We start from the raw sequence: 21,892 nt of genomic DNA, 5'->3' as shown, positions 1-21,892 counted from the left end.
TGATGTGGAGGACGATGAGGTCCTCGACCCCACATGGAATGAACGTCATGCAGGTGACCTGAGTAGTTTGGAGGAAGAGGCGGTGGTCGCACAGAGCCACCAGCACAGCAGAAGAGGGAGCAGGGTGCAGAAGCAAGGGAACGAGCGCACCAAAGTCAGCTCAAAGGAGTTCTCTAGCGTGGAAGTTCTTTCGAAAATGTGCTGATGACAGGACACGAGTGGTTTGCACCCTGTGCAATCAGAGCTTGAAGCGAGGCATAAACCTTCTCAACCTGAGCACAACCTGCATGATCAGGCATCTAAGTGCAAAGCACGAGCTGCAGTGGAGTACACACCTTCAAAACCAAGAAACGTCTCTGGCTCATCCTGCTTCCTCTTCTGCTGCAGTCTCGGCCACTCCAGCCACATCTGTAGTGATACCGGCACCTGCCACCCCGCAAACAGACGATCTGTCAGCAACACCACCACCTGGGTCACCAACAACCATCTCCACAATGTCCCGTGGAAGCGTTCAGCTTTCCATCTCCCAAACACTTGAGAGGAAGAGGAAGTGCCCCCCTACCCACCCGCGATCCCTGGCCCTGAATGCCAGCATTTCAAAATTATTGGCCTTTGAAATGCTGTCATTCCGTCTGGTGGAGACGCACAGTTTTAAAAACCTTATGTCGGTGGCTGTCCCACAGTACGTCGTGCCCAGCCGCCACTACTTTTCCAGGCAAGCCATCCCTTCCCTGCACAACCAAGTGGGGGAAAAAATCAGGTGTGCACTGCGCAACGCCATCTGTGCCAAGGTCCACCTAACTACCGATACGTGGACCAGTAAGCACGGTCAGGGGCGTTATATCTCCCTAACGGCACACTGGGTAAATGCAGTGGCGGATGGGCCTGAGGCGGATAGCAATTTGGCGCATGTCCTTCCACCACCGAGGATTGCAGGGCGCTTCAGTTTGCCTCCTGTTCCTAACTCCTCCTACTCCGCTTCCTCATCCTCTACCGCCTCCTCATCCGGACAGCGTAACACCTTCACCACCAACTTCAGCACGGCCAGGGGTAAACGACAGCAGGCAGTTTTACAACTTGCCTGTTTGGGGGACAAACCACACACCGCGCAGGAGTTGTGGAGGAGCATGGAACAGCAGACAAATGAGTGGTTGCTGCCAGCGAGCCTCAAGCCCGGCCTGGTGGTGTGCGATAACGGGCGAAATCTCATAGCAGCTCTGGGCCTAGCCGGTTTGACGCACATCCCTTGCCTGGCGCATGTGCTGAATTTGGTGGTGCAGAGGTTCCTTAAAAACTACCCCGATATGTCAGAGCTGCTGCAGAAAGTGCGGGCCGTTTGTGCGCACTTTCGGCGTTCTCACCCTGCTGCTGCTCGCCTGGCAGCGCTGCAGCGTAACTTCGGCCTTCCCGCTCACCGCCTCATATGTGACGTGCCCACAAGGTGGAACTCCACCTTGCACATGCTGGAAAGACTGTGCGAGCAGCAGCAGGCCATAGTGGAGTTTCAGCTGCAGCACGCACGCGTGGGTCGCTCTGCGGAACAGCACCACTTCACCACCAATAACTGGGCCTCCATGCGAGACCTGTGTGCCTTGTTGCGCTGTTTTGAGTACTCCACCAACATGGCCAGTGGCAATGACGCCATTCTCAGCTTAACTATCCCACTTCTATGCCTCCTTGAAAAAACAATTCGGGCGATGATGGAGGAGGATGTGGCACAGGATGAGGAGGAGGAGGAGGATGAAGAGGTAACATTTCCAAGGCTTTCAGGGCAGTCATTCGCAAGGGGCTCCGAGGGTGGGTTCCTGCACACACAAACGCCAGGGACACAATTGTCCAGCAGGGGCACAGTTCTGGAGGATGAGGAGGATGAGGAGGAGGAGGAGCTGGAGGAGGAGATGGAACCATGTTCACAGCAGGGTGGCACCCAGGCCAGCTCATGGCCATCACTGGTGCGTGGCTGGGGGGATACAGAGGACACGGACGATACACCTCCCACAGAGGACAGCCTTTCGTTGCCTCTGGGCAGCCTGGCACACATGAGGGATTACATGCTGCAGTGTCTCCACAACGACCGCCAAGTTGCCCACATTCTAACTTGTGCTGATTACTGGATGGCCTCGCTGCTGGATCCCCGTTACAAGGACAACGTACCGTCCTTAATTCACTCACTGGAGCGCGATCGCAAGATGCGCGAGTACAAGCGCACGCTGGTAGACGCCATGCTGCTGGCATTCCCATCTGACAGCGGGGCCGCAGTGGAAGCACAAGGCAGAGGAGGAGGTCGCCAACGCAACCAGGGCACCGCCAGCACCTCAGAAGGCAGGGTTAGCATGGCCGAAATGTGGAAAAGCTTTGTCAGCACGCCACAACAAACAGCAGCACCAGCAGCTCAGATGGAACGTCTTAGCAGGAGGCAGCATTTTACCAACATGGTGGAGCAGTATGTGTGCACACGCCTACATGTAGTGAATGAGGGGTCTGCCCCCTTCAACTTCTGGGTCTCCAAATTGGGCACATGGCCTGAGCTTGCCCTTTACGCCTTGGAGGTGCTGGCGTGCCCTGCAGCCAGTGTATTATCTGAACGGGTATTTAGCACGGCTGGGGGCGTTATAACAGACAAGTGCAGCCGCCTGTCCAGAGACAATGTGGACAAGCTCACGTTCATTAAAATGAACCAGGCATGGATCCCATGGGACTTTTCCGTACCTTATGCAGAATAGCAATGGATACCGACCTTACCCACCCATTGTTCCATTTTTGCTCTTTCTCACTCTTTTGGGGTGTACCCTCATTTAAAATTTGTGAAAAGAAGCAGTGTTGGCTACCTCGTCCTCCTCCTCAGGGCCAGATTAACGTAGGGGCTATGGGAGCTGCAGCTCCAGGCCCCTACCTTTTATATAGGCCCCGGGTTGGCCATATTCACTGTTACCGCTCTTCTGTCACTTGTAAACACAGAAGTCTGGCTTCTATGCTCGCTTCCCCAGGCAGCACCCTCAGAACCTCCCCACACAGCGCGAAGGCCGGACAAGGAAGGACAGTTGCCGATGCATGGATGTGTTTATGGGCTTCAGAGACAGCATCCCATGTTGAATTAGGCATGCATGGCTGCACCCTTCCTCCTCTGGGTGCATGGCAAGGCACGGCCCTTAAGGCCCTTCAAAATCCTCAGCACCAAGCCCATGATGCTCTTAATCCGGCCCTGGTCCTCCTCCACCGCCGCTTCCACCTACACCGCCCATAGGTGTGCGCAGCCTATTGCATTAAGGTGTGCACCCCAAAGTTGAAATACACATGCATGTGTTTGCCAGCAGGGAGAGTAATGTATCGGGGCCATGTACCTGTAGGCAAAGAGAAATAGAGCAGAGCAGGTCCGAGGGAGATCTTTCCCATCTCCTCACTGGCAATGCTATGTGCCCTAGGTGATTAGGGTGTGCCCAGGCACACCCGGCACACCCTGTGCGCATGCCTATGTCACCGCCACATCCACCACCACCTCAACCTCCCTCCTACTCCATATGGGCCTCGTCCTTCAGAGATGAAGAAGAACATTGTTTTATTTTTCTGGTTTTTTTTGTTGTTTTAAGTTATTTCCCTATCCACATTTGTTTGCAGAGCACTTGCCATGCTCTTAATTACGTTTTGCTGCCATTTGCAGCACTCTAGCCCTTTCCTTTGGTGTTTTAGAGCCATTTTAGTGCCTTAAAGTTCGGGTCCCCATTGACTTCAATGGGGTTCGGTGTCCGGGAAAAGTTAGTTAAAAGTCCGGGACACGGACCCGGACTTTTTTTTAAAGTTCGGCCGAACCCGTCGAACACGGACATCTAGGTGTCCGCTCAACCCTACTATCAAGTGCTTATCATTGCTGTCACTGCTCACACCTGTCCCTTCAGCACATCACCTCCATACTGTCATATACATCCCATCACTCCAGGAACATCTTATTGAGTGTGTGTATATCTGTATGCTGAAGCAGACAGGCCCACAGTGATGAGTCTGGAGAGTTGGATCTGGTATTTCAACACATCTCTACATGACTACTGAGTGGATATTCTGCAGCTGCAAATCCAGCTTACTATAAAAACGCAGGAGCGTTACAGCTGGTTACTACTGATGATGCTGTTGTCCTTAGCGAACTCTACGATATAGTCCCTTATCATCCCCTCCAGAAGTTTACATGCTACTGATGTCAGACTGACCGGCCTATAATTTCCCGGTATATGCCTCTGACCCTTTTTGAATATCGGAATCACGTTTGCTTTCCTCCACTCCCCTGGTACATCTCCTGTCCTAATACTGTCCGCAAAGATCAGGAACAGTGGTCTGGATATAACCTTACTGAGTTCAAAGAGTACTCTCGGGTGTACGCCGTCCGGGCCTGGTGATTTGTTAGTGTTAAGTTTGTCCAGCCTTTCCCTGATTTCACCCTCTGTTAGCCATAGTGGCAAGTCCTGTGTATTACTACTAACCATGCAGTCATGGTCAGTGTACCCCTCCGTTTCCTGTGTAAATACTGACGAGAAAAAAGCATTCAGCACGGTTGCTTTTTCAGTGTCCTCCGTAACCAACCTCCCATCATCGTTAATTATGTGTGCAATATGCTCTGCCCTAGTTTTTTTGCTGTTGATATACTAAAAGAATTTCTTTGGGTTTTTTTTACTATCCTCCGCTATTTGTCTCTCAAAGTCTATTTTAGCCATCTTGATTTCGTGTTTACAATTCTTATTTGCCTCCTTGTATTGGTCGAAAGCCAATGCTGTGCCTTCTGATTTATATTTCCTGAGGGCCAATTTTTTTCCCCTAATAAGTTTTTTAACGCTGCGGTTTAGCCAGCCAGGTTTGGCTTTGTCTCTTCTAAACTTATTTCCCATAGGAATGCACTGCAAGATGCCTTTGCTTAATATGTTCCTAAAGCATTCCCATTTTTCCTCTGTGGTCAGGGATCCCAGGGTTTGGTCCCAGTTTACCCTTCCCATCAATGAGTACAATTTTGGAAAGTCTGCCCTTCTGAAGTTAAGGGTTCTTATGTTCCCCACTTGCCTTGCTATATTGTTATTTACGCTAAATGTGATCATCCTGTGATCGCTGCCAAGGTTTCCGCAGGTGACAGCACATAGCACACACTTTGTAATCCAAGGGTGCAATTGGCCACCGTGGTTGTCACGGGCGACAGCACATAACACAGTCCTCACTGAGCAGCTGGTTTCAACCTAAGTGTCTGCCTGAGCCTCAGTTAGGGCAACTGGGTATGTAGGGCTGCACTGGTTTGGCAGCAGCCCTGCTGGTTGCTATGGACAATGGCACTTGGTTTAGGCAATACATTTACAAATAGGCAGAGCACATAAGTCAGTTTCCCCGGTTTTAACCCTCAGTGGTCCTGAAAGCAAAGTACAGTTTCTTGGCTCAATGAATCTCCGGTTGCTAGGAGCAATGGCTGTTCAGGTTGCCATGGGAGAAATAGCAGAAGAGCCACTAAAAGTAGCGCCCCCTCCCTAAAGAAATGGGATGCCCTATTCTGCACAGCCAGGCACACAACATTTTGTAAGATTCTGGTACCTTTGGTACCCTTATTTACCATTTTCCTTTCAAAACATTGCGTCCCACCTTTCTAGTTAGGTGGAACGCATACACCTTTAAGAAGGATGACGTCATCGCTGAGCGCCGCTGAGCGGCTATTTCAATCGCCAGCATTCTCTCTCACGTTGTTCGTTCAATGTGTGTCTACATGCTCACAAGCCTTGTCTTGCTGTCGGAACCTCCAGCTATTTGCCTTTACCTGGAACAGACCGGAACCTCGCAACTGATCCTGTATCTCGCTACCGGATCACTCCCTCACTACTGGACCCCTCTACTTACTAAACCTCACTAGTGATAAGTACCCCACAGGGGAATCCTCCATAACTAACTTACACTATCATCTTCTGCACATTAAGGACTGTTACTATCTATGCATACTAATTCTACCGTCTGCACTGTTACATAGATTGCTAGCTCTTGAGTCTACTACCATCTATCCTTGCACTGGGTTAGTCTATCCTGTCTATGTCATCTGCTGTTCTTACCACCTGTTACCATACATGATTACTAACCTATCTGCATTCTACCTATTACCAACTACTACTCTCCTGAACATTATTATCAAGTGCTTACCATTACTGTCACTGCTCACACCTGTCCCTTCAGCACATCACCTCCATACTGTCATATACATCCCATCACTCCAGGAACATCTTATTGAGTGTGTGTATATCTGTATGCTGAAGCAGACAGGCCCACAGTGATGAGTCTGGAGAGTTGGATCTGGTATTCAAACACATCTCTACATGACTACTGAGTGGAGATTCTGCAGCTGCAAATCCAGCTTACAATAAAAACGCAGGAGCGTTACACATTTTCACAGTCACTTCAGAGTCAGAAAACACTCCAGTACTTTGTTTTTTTTTTGTTTTTTGTTTTATTGAGGGTAATAAACTTGGTTGGGGATAGGGGTATTTTGGGATACCCACTTGACTAAAGAGCAAACTTCAGGGATAATTCCTATTATATACAGTCCTATATACACTCACCGGCCACTTTATTAGGTACATCTTGCTAGTACCGGGTTGGATCCCCTTTTGCTTTCAGAACTGCCTTAATTTTTGTGGCATAGATTTAACAAGGTATTAGAAACTTTCCTCAGAGATTTTGGTCCATATTGACTTGACAGCATCACGCAGTTGCTACAGATTTGTTGGCTGCACATCCATGATGTCAATCTTCCGCTCCACCACATCCCAAAGGTGCTCTATTTGATTGAGATCTGGTTACTGTGGAGGCCATTAGAGTACAGTGAACTCATTGTCATGTTCAAGAAACCAGTTTGAGATGATTTGAGCTATTTGACATGGTGCAGATAGCTATATTATAGTACATGTAGGTATTGTAACAAACACAAAAAAAGCAATGTATTTGTTTCTCTAACCACTGGTAAAACTCTAAATATTAACCAGTACCAGTGGTATCAAAAAGAGAAGGGAAATGTTCTTGGGACTTTTAAAGTTGCATATTTACCCTTTGTACTAATACATCCAATAACGGATAAATCATGCTAAAATACATATACATTTTATTAACGTATCACATTTAAATTAGATACACAGACATGTAGACAAAACGAGCTGATCGTATATGCCAAGTACAAACATGATACATGAATTGGTCCTTTACGCTAAAACATTTTGATAAAATTTTGCCGAGACGGCTTCTTCAGAAAATGTGCGTAAGTATGGATCTCACTATTGAATGAATATATATATGTCAAAAACATGTATAAATAGAGAGACACTTACATCATGAACAGTACACATATCAATCCAATGTAAACGAATGTTCAAGCATGATGGCATTATATGCCCCAATGAAACTCCAAATTAAAAAAACTGATCCATACCTGAGGCGTGGAACAGGGATTGTATGAGATGGTGTGTGAGCCAGGGCCCAAGGGCCACGAACGCTCAAAGGCTGTGCGAGTCCTTCCTCTAATGGTCTCCCTCAGAGGGGGATAAAGGGGCCAATGTCATATAACTTATACCTAGTAGATATAACAAAGGAATATTTAGTATCTATTATTATCTCTTTATATTATGCAAAGAGTTTGGTACTTCATATAGAGAAGAGTTTTTAATAATGCAGGTAAAGTCAGATACTTACTTAGCCAGAACATAGGAACATATTCAGCATCGCATGGGTTAAAAAGATACAAAGGTAAATGAGTATCTCTGAGAAATAAGGGACACAGATCTGACTCTCCAATCAAGGTGGGAGATGCATCCGCCAAAAAAGGAGGAAAAAAACACAAGAAAATTTCCAGATCCAAAATATTAATTAATTAAATAATGATTGGAGAGACAGAGGGGAAAAAGGTAACAAAACAACCCCCAGAGACCAAGGCAGGATCAAGGCATAATGCAGTGTGGACTGGGAAGGTCTTATGCAGGGTAGTCAAAGCAGATCCAATGCTTGTACAGACAAAACAATCCGAACAGCAAGTTATCCACCTAGAACCTAAATACAAAAAACAAAACCACAAAAGACAATATTAGCTGGTAAATCTTGATCAACACATCACTAAATATACAAGCAAGTAAATTACACACAAGAAATCAATACAGGTAATAAAAACATAACATAAGTAGCAAAAATACTAAACACAAAGGGGAAAACCCCTAAGCAGAAAATATAAGGACAGGACTGTTGAAGAAACAACAGATTCTGAAATTCCATAGGCGATAACACTATATAACATCATATGGGAAATTATATAAAATCAGCAAAGATGAAAAGAAAGAGGGGAGGGAGCTGTTACAAGGCATTAGGACAGCAGAAAAATATCTCTACGATAATCAAAGAAAAGGCTTGTAGCTGATGCCCTCATTCAAACCCGGATATCTCGTCGCCTGTAGCGAGTATATCCATCTAGTTTTGATCTGCAAAACATTGCGATCAATGTGCCCACCTCTCTCATTGGATGGAACGTGTTCCAATGCAAAAAATCCACAAGATGTTAAATCAAAATTGTGGTAGAGCCCAACATGTTGGCTTATAGGAGATTCCATTTTCTTGTTGGTAATTAGGGACACATGGTCCCTAATTCTATGAAAAAAGGATCGTTTGGTCTTTCCAATATAAAAAGCATGGCATTTGCAATTCAAAATGTGAACCACCCCTACAGTCCGACAATTCCCTGTATAGATAAATTTACAGTAATTGCACTTTCCACAGGGGAAAGTGCCTGTGGGGCCCGTTTTGGGTTGAATTTTTGCTATGTGATGGCTTCTCCTTCAGAGATTTTGAGCGTCTGTAGGTTATTTCAGGGTAATCCTTGATGTACTTATTAATCTTGTTATCTGATGTCAAAAGGTACCAAAACCTCTGATAAATAGTCCGTATTTTGTGATGCTGTCTGCTGCAGGTGGTGATTATCCTGGTGGTAATAGGAGTAGGATCTTTTTTGGACTTGTAAATAAGTGATGCTCGGTCACAATTTTTTACACAGTTGAAAGCCTTCCTTAAACTAGTTTTGCTATATCCTCTACACAGTAGATGATCACGTAGAGCATTGGCCTCTCTAAAAAAAATCAGAGTCGAGTGAACAGTTTCTCATAAGTCTAAGGAACTGAGTATATGGTATACTCCGTATTAATGGGGCTGGATGGGAGCTGGCTGCGTACAAGATTGTAATGCCCTCAGAGGGATTTCTATACAAAGTAGAGCACAAGTGGCCGGAATCATCCATAAAGATCTCTACATCAAGAAAAGTAATACGTCGAGGATGGCAGGTATAGGTGAATTTTAAATTGTAGGTATTGGTGTCAAGACTACTTAGAAAAATATCGAGGTCACTTTTTGATCCTGCCCAAATCATCAAGACATCATATTGATGATCAAATCCATCCTACCATCATCGGAAAAAAGATCCCGCTCCTACCCCCCCAGATACAGGTTAGCATACGAGGGAGCACATTTGGATCCCATAGCAACACCCTGTACCTTGAGGTAGTAGGAGCCTTTTTTAGATGTTATGGGAGAGAACAAACTCCAAAATTTGTGTGATGGACCTGTTATATGGCCATGCTTGATGGCCACGCTCCTTTAGTAGCTCTTCAATGATCTGAATGCCAAAAGGCATGCAAGTTGGAATTGTACAATGCCTCAATGTCAATGGCTACAAGCCAGGCATTATCTGGCACTTGCAGGCCATGAATAATTTTTAGTAGATCGATCATGTCCTTAACGTAGGAGAATAAGGCCCTTATGTGAGGGTAAAGATATTCATCTACCATCGAACATGCGAGACAAAAGGGCCCATGATGGCAATTATGCCTATAAATGGTCTCAGGAGGACTTTAGACGCTCTAGAGCAGTGGTCCTCAACTCCGGTCCTCAGGGCCCACTAACAGGCCAGATTTTAAGTATTACCTTGGGGAGATGCAGACTAGAATACTGCTATCACTGAGCAGCAAATGATATCACCTGGGATGTATTTCAGTTATCTTGGAAATCTGGCCTGTTAGTGGGCCCTGTAGGCCAGGGTTGAGGACCACTGCTCTAGAGGATGCAACAAATTTGAAATACCCACTGTCAATGTTGATGGAAATGAATCTGACATATCTTACGTGTCTTCAGTTTCTTTCGCTCCTTTAGGTCCACACCCAAGGGGTGATTCCGTTGAATCGAAGAAAAGAAAAAATGAGGGGAATATCTCCTCAATTGAACATCCAAAGAAGACACATATTCCCATGAAAAACTAACCTATGCGATCAAACCGTATGTATAATCGCACCGTGTCACCTTCGCTCACAGCATCTAAACCAAGAGGGGGTAATGTGCACCGCTTACGTCTGCAGAGGGAAGTGTGGTGGATCCATACATTGAATACTAGAATGCCAGCTGGTTTAAACAATAGATTCTGATGTATTTGAACAACAAAAAACTTTCTTTGAAATGTCTATAGTCATTTATATACTATATACTATATATATACTATACTATTGTAGTGTTATCTGATGTGCACCCTCCAAGTGTAGTCATTTAATTGTAATTTTATTCAGTCCTGCCCCCTCTATTAGTTGGGGGTGGGTTTTTACAATGTAAAAGCAATGCCATTTTAATGTTAATCTTGCTATGAGCAAGGCTGTAATATTCAAAACATGTCACCATTGATCCTGTGTATATGATGTAGCCAAACAAAGGATAATACCAAGGATTTATCGAGTTGCCGGCCTAATTTGTGCTTTAGACGTTTGAACAGGGGCGTGGGGATCCCCCAGCCTAAGCACCGAATCTCAGCCTCTTACCATCTCCTGTAGCATGTTCGCAGCCTGTAACCATCACCTATAGCATGTCCGCAGCCTGTAACCATCTCCTGGGGCATGTCTGCAGCCTGTAACCAACTCCTGTAGTATGTCCCTCAGCCTATAATTATCATCTGTATCATGTCCGCAGCCTCTAAGCATCAATTCCATGTCTGCAGCCTGTAACTATCTCCTGTATCCTGTCCACAATCTCTAACCATCTCCTGTATCATGTCCACAATCTATAAAATCTCTTGTATCATTGAAAAACAAGAAAAGATGGGGCATCAGCTTTGCGCATTACCTTAGTGATAACGTTTATTTGATATAAAATAGATGTATACCCACAAACGTCATACAAAGTCAAAGCTATTAGTAGCCATAGTGTCACAGGCAACCAGGATCCTTGAGGATGTTCCAATGGCGAGAAGACCTTCAAAATGCTGATACCTTTCAAGCTCAAAAATATACCCCCTACAGGGAGACATAACTTTCAGGGTAGTGTGAAGGGTGGCGTGTTGAATCTATCCAAGAGTATACTGGTGAATTTCTCATTAATAAAGAATGTATCTACATTGGTGAGGGGGAGGGGGCGAGGTGGCGCCCCAGGCCCGAGAGGGAGAGGAAGAGGCTCCCAAAACCACCCGAATGGAATGGGACGAGGCCAAAGAGGGGGTCGGAGAGGTCGCCCCTGGCAACGAGGCCATGGACCCCAGAACTGGAGACCTCAACAGCAATGGAACCAGGAGAACCAATGGCAGAGAGGGAACCATTGGCAACAATGGGGAGGGGATACTTATCCCCAATATCAACAAGGGACAACCCCCCAACAGAATGGCCCACCAATAGGAAGGGGAGAACAAAGAGGAGAGGATGTAGGGGTGGACGAAAGAAACAAAAGAAAAAGAGAATCCTAGGAGCTGGGATTTTCAATCTTAGTGACGTCCAATTCACACCAGATGAATTAAGAATACTGGAGTTAGGGTTAAAATTTGCTCCTGATAAAGGTGTGGATAAGTTCAACACTTTTATTGATATTGAAAAATTCGTCAGGAAGCTTAAAATAAAGAAACATTTTTTAGAAAAACCCTCTGTGTCTACTACTAACATTACTGAATACCAGAATAGTGGATTAAAAAACCGGTCTGTTTTTAATCCCCCTAAAGCTTCCAACCATTGCTTGGAAGTTTTTAAAAATATGGTTGAGGATGATGTAAGAAAAATGAAATTTAGGAGACAAGACAATAGGAGAGAATTGGAAAAAGGCTTTAAGGAATTGGAAAATAGAAAAAATATTGTGATAAGAGGGGCAGACAAAGGGGGGGGAATAGTAGTCCTCAACAAAAGCGATTATAAAGAGGAATTGGATAGACTGTTTGGTGATCAGGTCACCTATAGAAAATTGAGAGCCAACCCCACCCGTAATCTGAAGTCCAAACTGGAAAAACTGGTTAAGAGGGCCAAAGACATGGGCATTTTGACTAAAAAGGAGGCCAAGTATTTAGTGCCCAAAGCACCACGTCTACCTACTATCTATCAGTTGCCAAAAGTCCACAAGAACAAAACTAAGCCCCCAGGGAGGCCAATAATAAGTGGAATAGATTCCATATTCTCCCGTATAGGAGAATATGTTGACCACTTTTTGCAGCCGATAGTCCCTTTGTATCCATCTCACCTTAAAGATAGCAAGCATTTAATTAATCTGCTAGAAAATGTGGAAGTACAATCCAACACTTTCTTGGTAACAATTGACATTGAGTCATTGTACACAAGTCTAAAACAAGATGATGTACTTAATACCACCATCTCTGCCCTAAACACCAAAACCAACATAAAACCTCGTCAAAAGAAATTTATTTGTGATGCCTTAAGTTTAGCCATGGAAAATAATTATTTCTGGCATGATGGGGGTTATTATAACCAAATTAAAGGCGTTGCTATGGGCGCCAAGTATGCCCCAAGCGTGGCAAACATTCTACTCGGCCAATGGGAAGAAAGGGAAATTTTTGCAAATCCTAACCCTTCTTTGGTCCTGTATAAAAGATTTATCGACGACCTACTCCTGATATGGAATGGTCCTGAGGAATCTCTGAAACTATTCATTGAACATATTAACAGGAATCAGTATGGTCTGGTTTTCACGGCCACATGGGACAAAATGTCAGTAAATTTTCTCGACCTAACCTTGGTGAAGCAGGATGGAGCTGTTTCTACCATGAGTTATTTCAAGGAAACTGATAGAAACAGCTATATCCCCACAAAAAGCTGTCACCACCCCAAATGGCTAGGTGCAATACCAAAAGGGCAGTATATGCGCATAAGACGCAATTGTAGAAATGATGAAGACTACCTCACCCAATCAAACCTTTTAACAGCTAGGTTTGTTGAAAAGGGATATAGGCTAGAGGAAGTCCAAAAGACCAGAGATCTTGTACTGCAGATGCCAAGAAATGAATTATTAAAAACAAAGAATAAGGAAGTGGAAAACAAAGGTGAAGTGGCCTTTTTAACTGATTTTAACAGGAATTATAAACAAGTTGAAGGGATTGTCCGGAAATATTGGCCTATTTTATTGAAAGATAAAACACTGAATCAAATTTTACCTGATAGACCGCATTTTATATATAGGAAAGCCCCCAATCTCAGACACATGTTGGCACCCAATATACCCGACCCTCCAAGGAGGAAATCTACTTTCCTAGACGTAAAAGGCTTCTATCCATGTAAGAAATGTAATGCCTGTCAAATGACTAAGAAAAATCCTAGGAAAATCACCTCCTTTCAATCCAAAGTGACAGGACAGAAATTTAACATCAATAGACTCATATCCTGCAGATCCACCCACGTGACATACCTAATCAGTTGTCCCTGTGGGTTGCAATATATAGGCAGGACAACCCGTCAATTATCTGTCAGGATTAATGAGCATGTTGGGAACGTTAGGAGAGGCTTTCCCAAGCATAGCCTCTCCAATCATTTCCGCCTTTATCACAATAGGGACCCTTCCCTCATGTCCTTCTGTGGTATAGATGCAGTAGATAACCATTGGAGAGGGGGCAACATGACAAAGAAAATTTCCATGAATGAGACCCAGTGGATCTACAAAATGAACACACTGCAGCCATTGGGTATGAACATTGATGTGGATTTAAATTGTTACATTTCAAATTTCTAAAGGAAATCATCAGCCCCAACCATAATACAATTTTATAATCCCTTAAAAACCAAAATAAATTTTAAAAATCTTTATATATTGTGACAGGAAGTCAGCTAAATCTGGGAATGTAGTCACAGGAAGGAGATACATTTTCCACCTGATTGAGAAGTCCATTAATTAATTTAGGGTGTTGGCTACAGAGCTAGCCAGCAGGAAGTTGAAAGGCCTTCACCTGTTCAGAATGAGGGAGTTAAGGCTCTATAATTTGTTCAGAGAAATTCCTGTTGTTTGCTGCCTCCAGAAGCTGCATCCTGAAGCCATGTGGGCTGGGAGCAGGAGGACAGTCAGCGTGTGCCTCCCGACAGGATGTGTGGGCCTGGGAGAAGACCCCCCGGAGTGATGTGTGCCCGGGACGGTAACCAAGGGTGAATACGTCTCAAAGGTGAGAAGACGAAGTGTTTCTGTGTGAAAGAAACAAAAGGACTGTGTTGCCCTGTGAAACTATTATAAAAGGACTATTGAGTGTCCACTGTAGGACAAGGAAGTCTGCCCGACGGTAGGTTGGAGACAGACACTTAGGCAGGTTCCAGTTGTGAGAAGGTAGCCGCCCACAGAGGCAAGGATTTATTTTCTGTTTTATTTTATTTTGGATGTTTTGCTGCATACAGCCTGGTGAAGAAAACACCATTTAATAAACCACACTGTTTGTTTGCAAGCACTTGTCGGCTACCTCTCTGGGAAAAAACACCCCCCAAGGGGTCATCCACACCCGCCACCGAGCTAATCCCTCACATATGGTGGAGGTATGCAGTGGGCATAAGCAGAGATCCCTGCAAGGAAGTGCAAATGTTTGATGAACTTTATCTGGTGCATGAGATTGCACAATCTATGTGTGCAGGAGAGAAGATCCTGACAGAAAAAAAAAAAGTGTTTTAAAGAGACAGCGGTCTCAAAATTATTTGATGAACTTTGTTGTGTCTGGTGCAAGTGACTGCACAAACTGTGTGTGCAGGAAAAGAGATCTTGCAAGAGAGAGAGAAAAACTACATGTGTTAAAGAGACAGTGGTCTGAAAAATTTTTGCTGGACTGTGAAAAATTTGTTTGTGGAGTTATTGAAGATGGGGCGTTCAAAACGCCTGAAGAATGCAAAGATAGATGAAATGAGAGACCGGATTCTATGGATGGAGGGGATGTTGCCGTCTGAACCAGCCCCATCCATGCCTAAAGAGAGTCTACTAAAGAGGAAGGTTGTTGTCCCTAGCAACACTGATGAAACCGCTATGGAGACGCAGTGTGCTCAGATGAAAAGTAAACTCAAAATGGAGGAGATGTTGAAACATCTGATTATATCAAATGCAGCTCAACAGCAGGCAAATGCGGATTTTCAGCAGAGCTTTGCAGCTCAACAAAAGGCTCATCAAGAGAGCATGGCAGGCTGGAAACAGAGACGCCAGCAGCCAATGGAGGCCATCGGTTTGGAGGAAACCGAGTATGTGTGCAGGGCTGAGTTGGATGCCTTGCAACGGAAAATGGAAGAAAAGGAACAAGCCTTGGAATTGCTTAAAATGGAGCATAGAAACTTGCAGGAAATGAATGAACTACTCAAGTCTCATGTGTCACAGTGGGAAGAATCCACTGCTCTTCTTTTGGTCGAGTTGCAAAAACGCAGAGAGACTATAATGGAGAAAGATACCATCCTCATGGAAAAGGAAAGTGAAATTCAGACTTTGCAGAAGCAAAGTATGGCTGATATGTTGGAGTTGCGTAATCAGCTGGAAAAAAGTCTTCAGTCTTTGGGAGCTACAAAAATAGACCTGCAGGAGTCGCAGGAACAGAATGTCGCTCTGAAAACGACATTGTCTCTCAGCGACAACGAGAAAAGTGAAAGAGAGGCTAAATTACTGAGTACTGTGTATGAGCTCACTACTTTGAGCAATGTGGTAAATGAATGGCGTGCGGACTGTGAAAGTTGGAAAGGGGAAGCCCAACGTGTCCAGCAGCAGTTAAAGGAGAAAGAAGCCTGTGTGGCAGAATTACATTCTTATTCCCAGATGCTAGCCAATGAGGTGAAGGCTCTTATGCAGGGAAAAGGAGATTGTGAACATAAGAGGGAAAAAGTAGAGGCACAGCTTCTGGAATCGCAAGTCAAGGTGTCAGAAGGTGACCGATTGTGTGCTAAGCTGTCAGAGAAGGCAAACCGACTGCAGGTTGAGTTGGACAATGTTACAAATCAGCTTTCTCAAGCAGACAGCAAATCTAGAGAAATTGCGGAAGATTTTTCTATCTTGGAATCGCAGCTGCAAGACACGCAGGAACTCTTACAGGAAGAGAGGTGTCAAAGGCTGAGTTTTAGCACAAAGCTCAAACAAATGGAAGATGAGAAAAATGGCTTCCTGGAACAATTAAAAGAGGAGGCGGAAGCAAAGAAAAACCTATCAGAGCAAGTCGCAACATTGCAAGCTCAGATAGCGGATATGAAAAAACGCATGGAAGAAAGCGTTGGTTCATTACAGTGTGTTGAAGATGTGAAAAAGAAGTTTGATCAGATGCTTGGTGAAGAGAAGACTGTGTCTGCAAAATATGCAGAAGAACGCGCACGTGCAGAAACGGAGGTGCGTGATAACGAGAGCAAAGCCCTGTTCTTGGCTCGCTCTTTGGAGGAAGCTCTAGAGTGTAAGGCTGAACTAGAAAGTGTTAAACAGCTGCGTACAGAAATGGAAGAATTGGTCAGCTCCAAGGATGATGTTGTGAAAAGCGTTCAGGAGCTAGAAAAGTCTAAGCGAGCCTTAGAACAGCAAGTAGAAGAGATGAAGATTCCGTTGCAGGAACTGGAAGAGGAATTCCAGGCAACAGAGGATCTGTCCCAAAGAGGGGATAGTGTGCCTGATGCAGTTTTTAAAAGGATCAGTGTTTTGGGGTCTGTCCTGAGTGAGCCTCAGAAATGTGATGACACGTGGCTTGAATCACCCCTTTGGAATAAACCGTTCCTTCAAAAACTTCAAGCATTGGAAAATGTATCATTAGAACTTCAGCAAATAAAGGAGTTGTGTAAGAAATGTGATGATTTCTCAGTTCAGGCTGAAAACCTAGTGGAGAAAACTAAAGCGGAGAAAACTAAAGCAAGTGATATAAATCTGGGAGGAAAAAGCAAACGCCACCTAGTGGAGAAAACTAAGGCTGTTGGTGAAAACGTGAAGCAAATGAATTTCAAGTGCCTTTCAGAGAATATTTCTAAAATGAAACTGGTGAAAGACGGGTGGCAGAAGTTTGATCGTGATCTTGAGATGCATTCCATGTGGAATTCAGATAGAGAAAAAGAACTAGGTGACCTTGAGCGGTCAAATAGTTCAGCAGAAAGTGCATTGAAGAAACCTGTAAAAGAATGTGTTGCAGTTCCATGCTTCTTCACTGATGCAGAGAGGAGGTCTATAATGGATACCACCCAGATCGCTGGGTTCAACTGTGTTGTTGCCTTTGACCCCTATGTTGGTGGAAGGAAAGTTGATGATGTTCTGGTTGGCTTCTTCTGTGAAGAGTTTGGCAAGAAATATAAACTCAATATCAAATCAAATAGTAGGCCTTTACTGCGACTCGCTCAGGAGGGCGAAAAGTTTAAGAAGTTGATGAGTGCAAATGCTTCAGATCTGCCTATGAATATGAAATGTTTGGTGAATGATATTGATATCTCTGGGAAAAGGAACAGGGGTCACTTTGAAGAAATGTGTGACAGCCTGTTGTCTCAATTGGAAAATCCTCTGCACAGCATCTTAGAGCAAGCAAAGCTCAAGAAGGAAGATCATTCCCTTTTACAACAAAAAGTCAATGATTGTGTACAGATGTATGGAGAGGCAACTCAAGTCACAGAGGGATGTCAAGAGTCCCTACTTGGAACAAAGCTTAGTGAAGCAAAGGTTCTCAAAGTTTTGTGGAAAACATTTATGGATTGCAGAGAGAGGCGTCTTAAGAATGTTGAAGACATTAAGACTAGCCCAATTGAGTTGCCTATGGATCACGGTCCTCCATGGTGGATTGGACAGACGGTTATGAGGGACAAGCTGTCTGACATTTATGAGAAAGCTGTCAATGAAGATGACAGAAACGAGAAGGAGCGAAATGATGCCAAAAATGCAGTTGAAGAATGTGTATATGAGATGAGAGACAAACTGTGTGGCATTTATGAGAAATCCGTCAATGAAGATGACAAAACAGTTTCATCCGGAAGCTTGAGGATAATAGGAGGCTTATCAGTGAGTCAGCAGTGCCTGACACATGCGTGCCTGGAAATATGTGTCCCAACCCTAGGGTTGAAACAAGAGGGGGGGGTATGTGACAGGAAGTCAGCTAAATCTGGGAATGTAGTCACAGGAAGGAGATACATTTTCCACCTGATTGAGAAGTCCATTAATTAATTTAGGGTGTTGGCTACAGAGCTAGCCAGCAGGAAGTTGAAAGGCCTTCACCTGTTCAGAATGAGGGAGTTAAGGCTCTATAATTTGTTCAGAGAAATTCCTGTTGTTTGCTGCCTCCAGAAGCTGCATCCTGAAGCCATGTGGGCTGGGAGCAGGAGGACAGTCAGCGTGTGCCTCCCGACAGGATGTGTGGGCCTGGGAGAAGACCCCCCGGAGTGATGTGTGCCCGGGACGGTAACCAAGGGTGAATACGTCTCAAAGGTGAGAAGACGAAGTGTTTCTGTGTGAAAGAAACAAAAGGACTGTGTTGCCCTGTGAAACTATTATAAAAGGACTATTGAGTGTCCACTGTAGGACAAGGAAGTCTGCCCGACGGTAGGTTGGAGACAGACACTTAGGCAGGTTCCAGTTGTGAGAAGGTAGCCGCCCACAGAGGCAAGGATTTATTTTCTGTTTTATTTTATTTTGGATGTTTTGCTGCATACAGCCTGGTGAAGAAAACACCATTTAATAAACCACACTGTTTGTTTGCAAGCACTTGTCGGCTACCTCTCTGGGAAAAAACACCCCCCAAGGGGTCATCCACACCCGCCACCGAGCTAATCCCTCACAATATATTTTATTTATTTATGAATAAATTTGAATAATTTTAGGATGTTGTTAAATAAATGTGTATAATTTTAATTGTATGTTTTTATATATACTGGATACTTAAGGAATTTTTTAAACAATTTGTCTAATTTCTTTAGTGCAAACAGCATCCCATCCATAGTATAAATTAATATATCGCAATTGGGAGAATTGGATCATAGACATAGTTTGCAATCGTTTGCTGTGAGGGATAGTGGCTTCACACCGCAACAGCTAAAATAGTGTTAAACTTGTCTAAAGGAATAATCAATTATTTTGTCCCCGGAAGGCACCCGTATGCAGGCGCAGAACTTAACAGTCTATCTGCAGAGTGGGCGGTTTGTAGGAACCGGTGGACGATGATTGGATGCTGTGAGCGTATCAGCTTCTATTTATATTGTGAGGAAAATTACGGTCACATGATCCCCCTGATGACGTCAGCGCGGCTGACGAAACGTGCGTCGGGAGCGTGAGACCGTAGAGTTCCGGTGAGGTGAAGCGTGGAGCGAGAGCGGCGTCCCATCCACCAGACCAGCTGTTTACTTTGTACTACAGGCGCTTAAACACCGCTATGATGTAAGTGCAATATATCTTTTATTAAATCCAGTATCAAACGGTATTACACTATTGGAGTTTTCTTTATCTTTCTTTGCACCTTAATGTCCGGAGATCCGGAACCTTGTTAAAGCATTCGGGCAAAATTCTTTGAGGCGATAACAGTGATGAGGATAACCTTGAGCCAATGTGGAGTGATATGCCGGGTTTGACCCCCTGTAATTAAGGGGTCATCGCATTCTGGTAAGGAGTATATCATCTGACCACTGGGTGGAGGTGTTTGTGGTGGAGGTTCCCATCTAATCCAAGATTGCTGAAGATTTAGATTTGCACAGTCGCACAGAGCACTTTAAGGACTTTTTTAGCCCAATGAATGCCAATATTTATTTATTTATTTATTTATACACCATTGTATTTGCATATTTATTGATTGTGAACAATCATTAATGCATTGATGCACCTATAGCACTTTTAATGCTGAGCGCAGTTATCACCTTTGCTATTAATTATTCACGTTTTTACGTTTAGATTGCAGCTCGCAGTGTGGAAGCAACTCCCGGAAGTTAATTTATTATAATTTATAATTAATTTATAATTTATCTCACTAATTGAATGAGAAGTCCCTGGTGTCAAATAATATCCTTTGCGCAGGTCTTTTTGGTTAGCACCATTTTTTTCGTTAAAAAAAACACAACTGGCTAATTTGGATTGGGGTTCAGTGAAAAGGTGAGGTTTAAGATGGAGAAGTGCAAGCCAAGGGTCACTTGGGAAGAAAAAAACAAAAAAGTTTGTAGGAGTTTAACCATTTTTTGTAGTCTGCTAAGCATAGGTTCTGAATATATAACTTTTTCATATATAGTTTTGTATCAAACAAATACTAATCAATTGTAACTAAACATATCAGCCTGTGCCTCTTAAATTAAAAAAAAAAGTTAGATCTTTTTTAATGTGTACATATGTAAGGTAGTTACTGAAATGAAGAAAAGAATAATGATGCTGAGCTCATCATTTTCTACTAAGGTATACTCTTGACAAATTGTTTGATCCTGGACTTGCTGAGAAGGTGAGAATTTATCACTAAAGAACTCACTTTGTCTTCTATGACACCTTTTGCCCCATAATGTTTTTCTGTGTCATAGACCATTAAAAAAGATAAATGATAGTGCTCCAAACATTCAGGGGTCAGAGTGGATTCACCACCTTTACAGAAATATTTACAGCACCTGGGGATTAACCATTTAATAGTGAGTCTATTTCTTTCTCTGCTAATTTCTTTGAAAAATTATTTTGTGACTTCCACGCTCCCTTCTATAAGCTTTTATTTTATTTATTTTTTTTTAGTTTTAGACTCCACTGTTTCCTGTTGATTAAAAAATGATGATGAATCAGATCTCTGTAAAGCCAATGTCACGATTGTCCCATTTTGAATATAACTAAAAATTAGAATACTATTATTTATCCAACAGAAATGCCCTTTCTTTAATTTTGCAAAACTTTCCATTCAGTATGTCCTGTTTTCTTTCCTCAATTTTATTTTTCAGTATGTTAACAATTTAAATTTGACAAGGATCAAAGACAACATAATCATTAAAATGCTGGTGTTTGTAATGTGTGATGCAGCTCAGACCCCTGTTTACTTTGTGATATGCTACAAAGTTGCAATATTGCAGCTTGAGCACTGGGGATAGAGAAAAAAGCCTCCTCCTGCATGCAGCAAGCTGATGACATAATCTAAGCCCCGGCAAAGCTAAAGCGGAGTTCCACCCAAAAGTTTGGCACCTTTTGGGGGGAGGGGGTACCTGTTTTTGACAGGTATCCATCCCCACTTCCGTCAGACCTTGCTGTTGCGAGGTACGTCAGAAGTTCAGCCCCCCTCCTCCTTCCCTGCTGCCAAGCCATTCAGAAAGTGCAGCACCCGTTTTTCTCACAGGCTATGGCAGTGGCAGCACTCAAGAGCAGATGGAAACATCGGCAGGGGTGCTGACATCGCTGGTTTCCAGGACAGGTAAGTGTCCTAATATTAAAAGTCAGCAGCTACAGTATGTGTAGCTGCTGACTTAAAATTTTTCTTGTCACGCAGACGTTGACTGAATGGGCGAAGTTACTACACCGTGACCTGGAGGGGAGTTTATACGGTCTGGTTACAAGATCGAGTTTCGATCTGTCCCTCCGCTAAGGTTTTTCCCTTCCAATGTACGACTGTCCTCGATCGCTTGCTGGCACTCTATGGGGCAGTGCAGGACCTGGTACAACAGGAAGCAATATTCAAACCTGTTCACGGTTCCCTGGAAGGAAGGCAAGGTGCACC

This window comes from Pelophylax lessonae (assembly GCF_965119305.1).
Source record: "Pelophylax lessonae genome assembly, chromosome: 8".
Taxonomy (NCBI): Eukaryota; Metazoa; Chordata; class Amphibia; order Anura; family Ranidae; genus Pelophylax; species Pelophylax lessonae.
Note: the sequence above shows the minus strand (reverse complement) of the source record.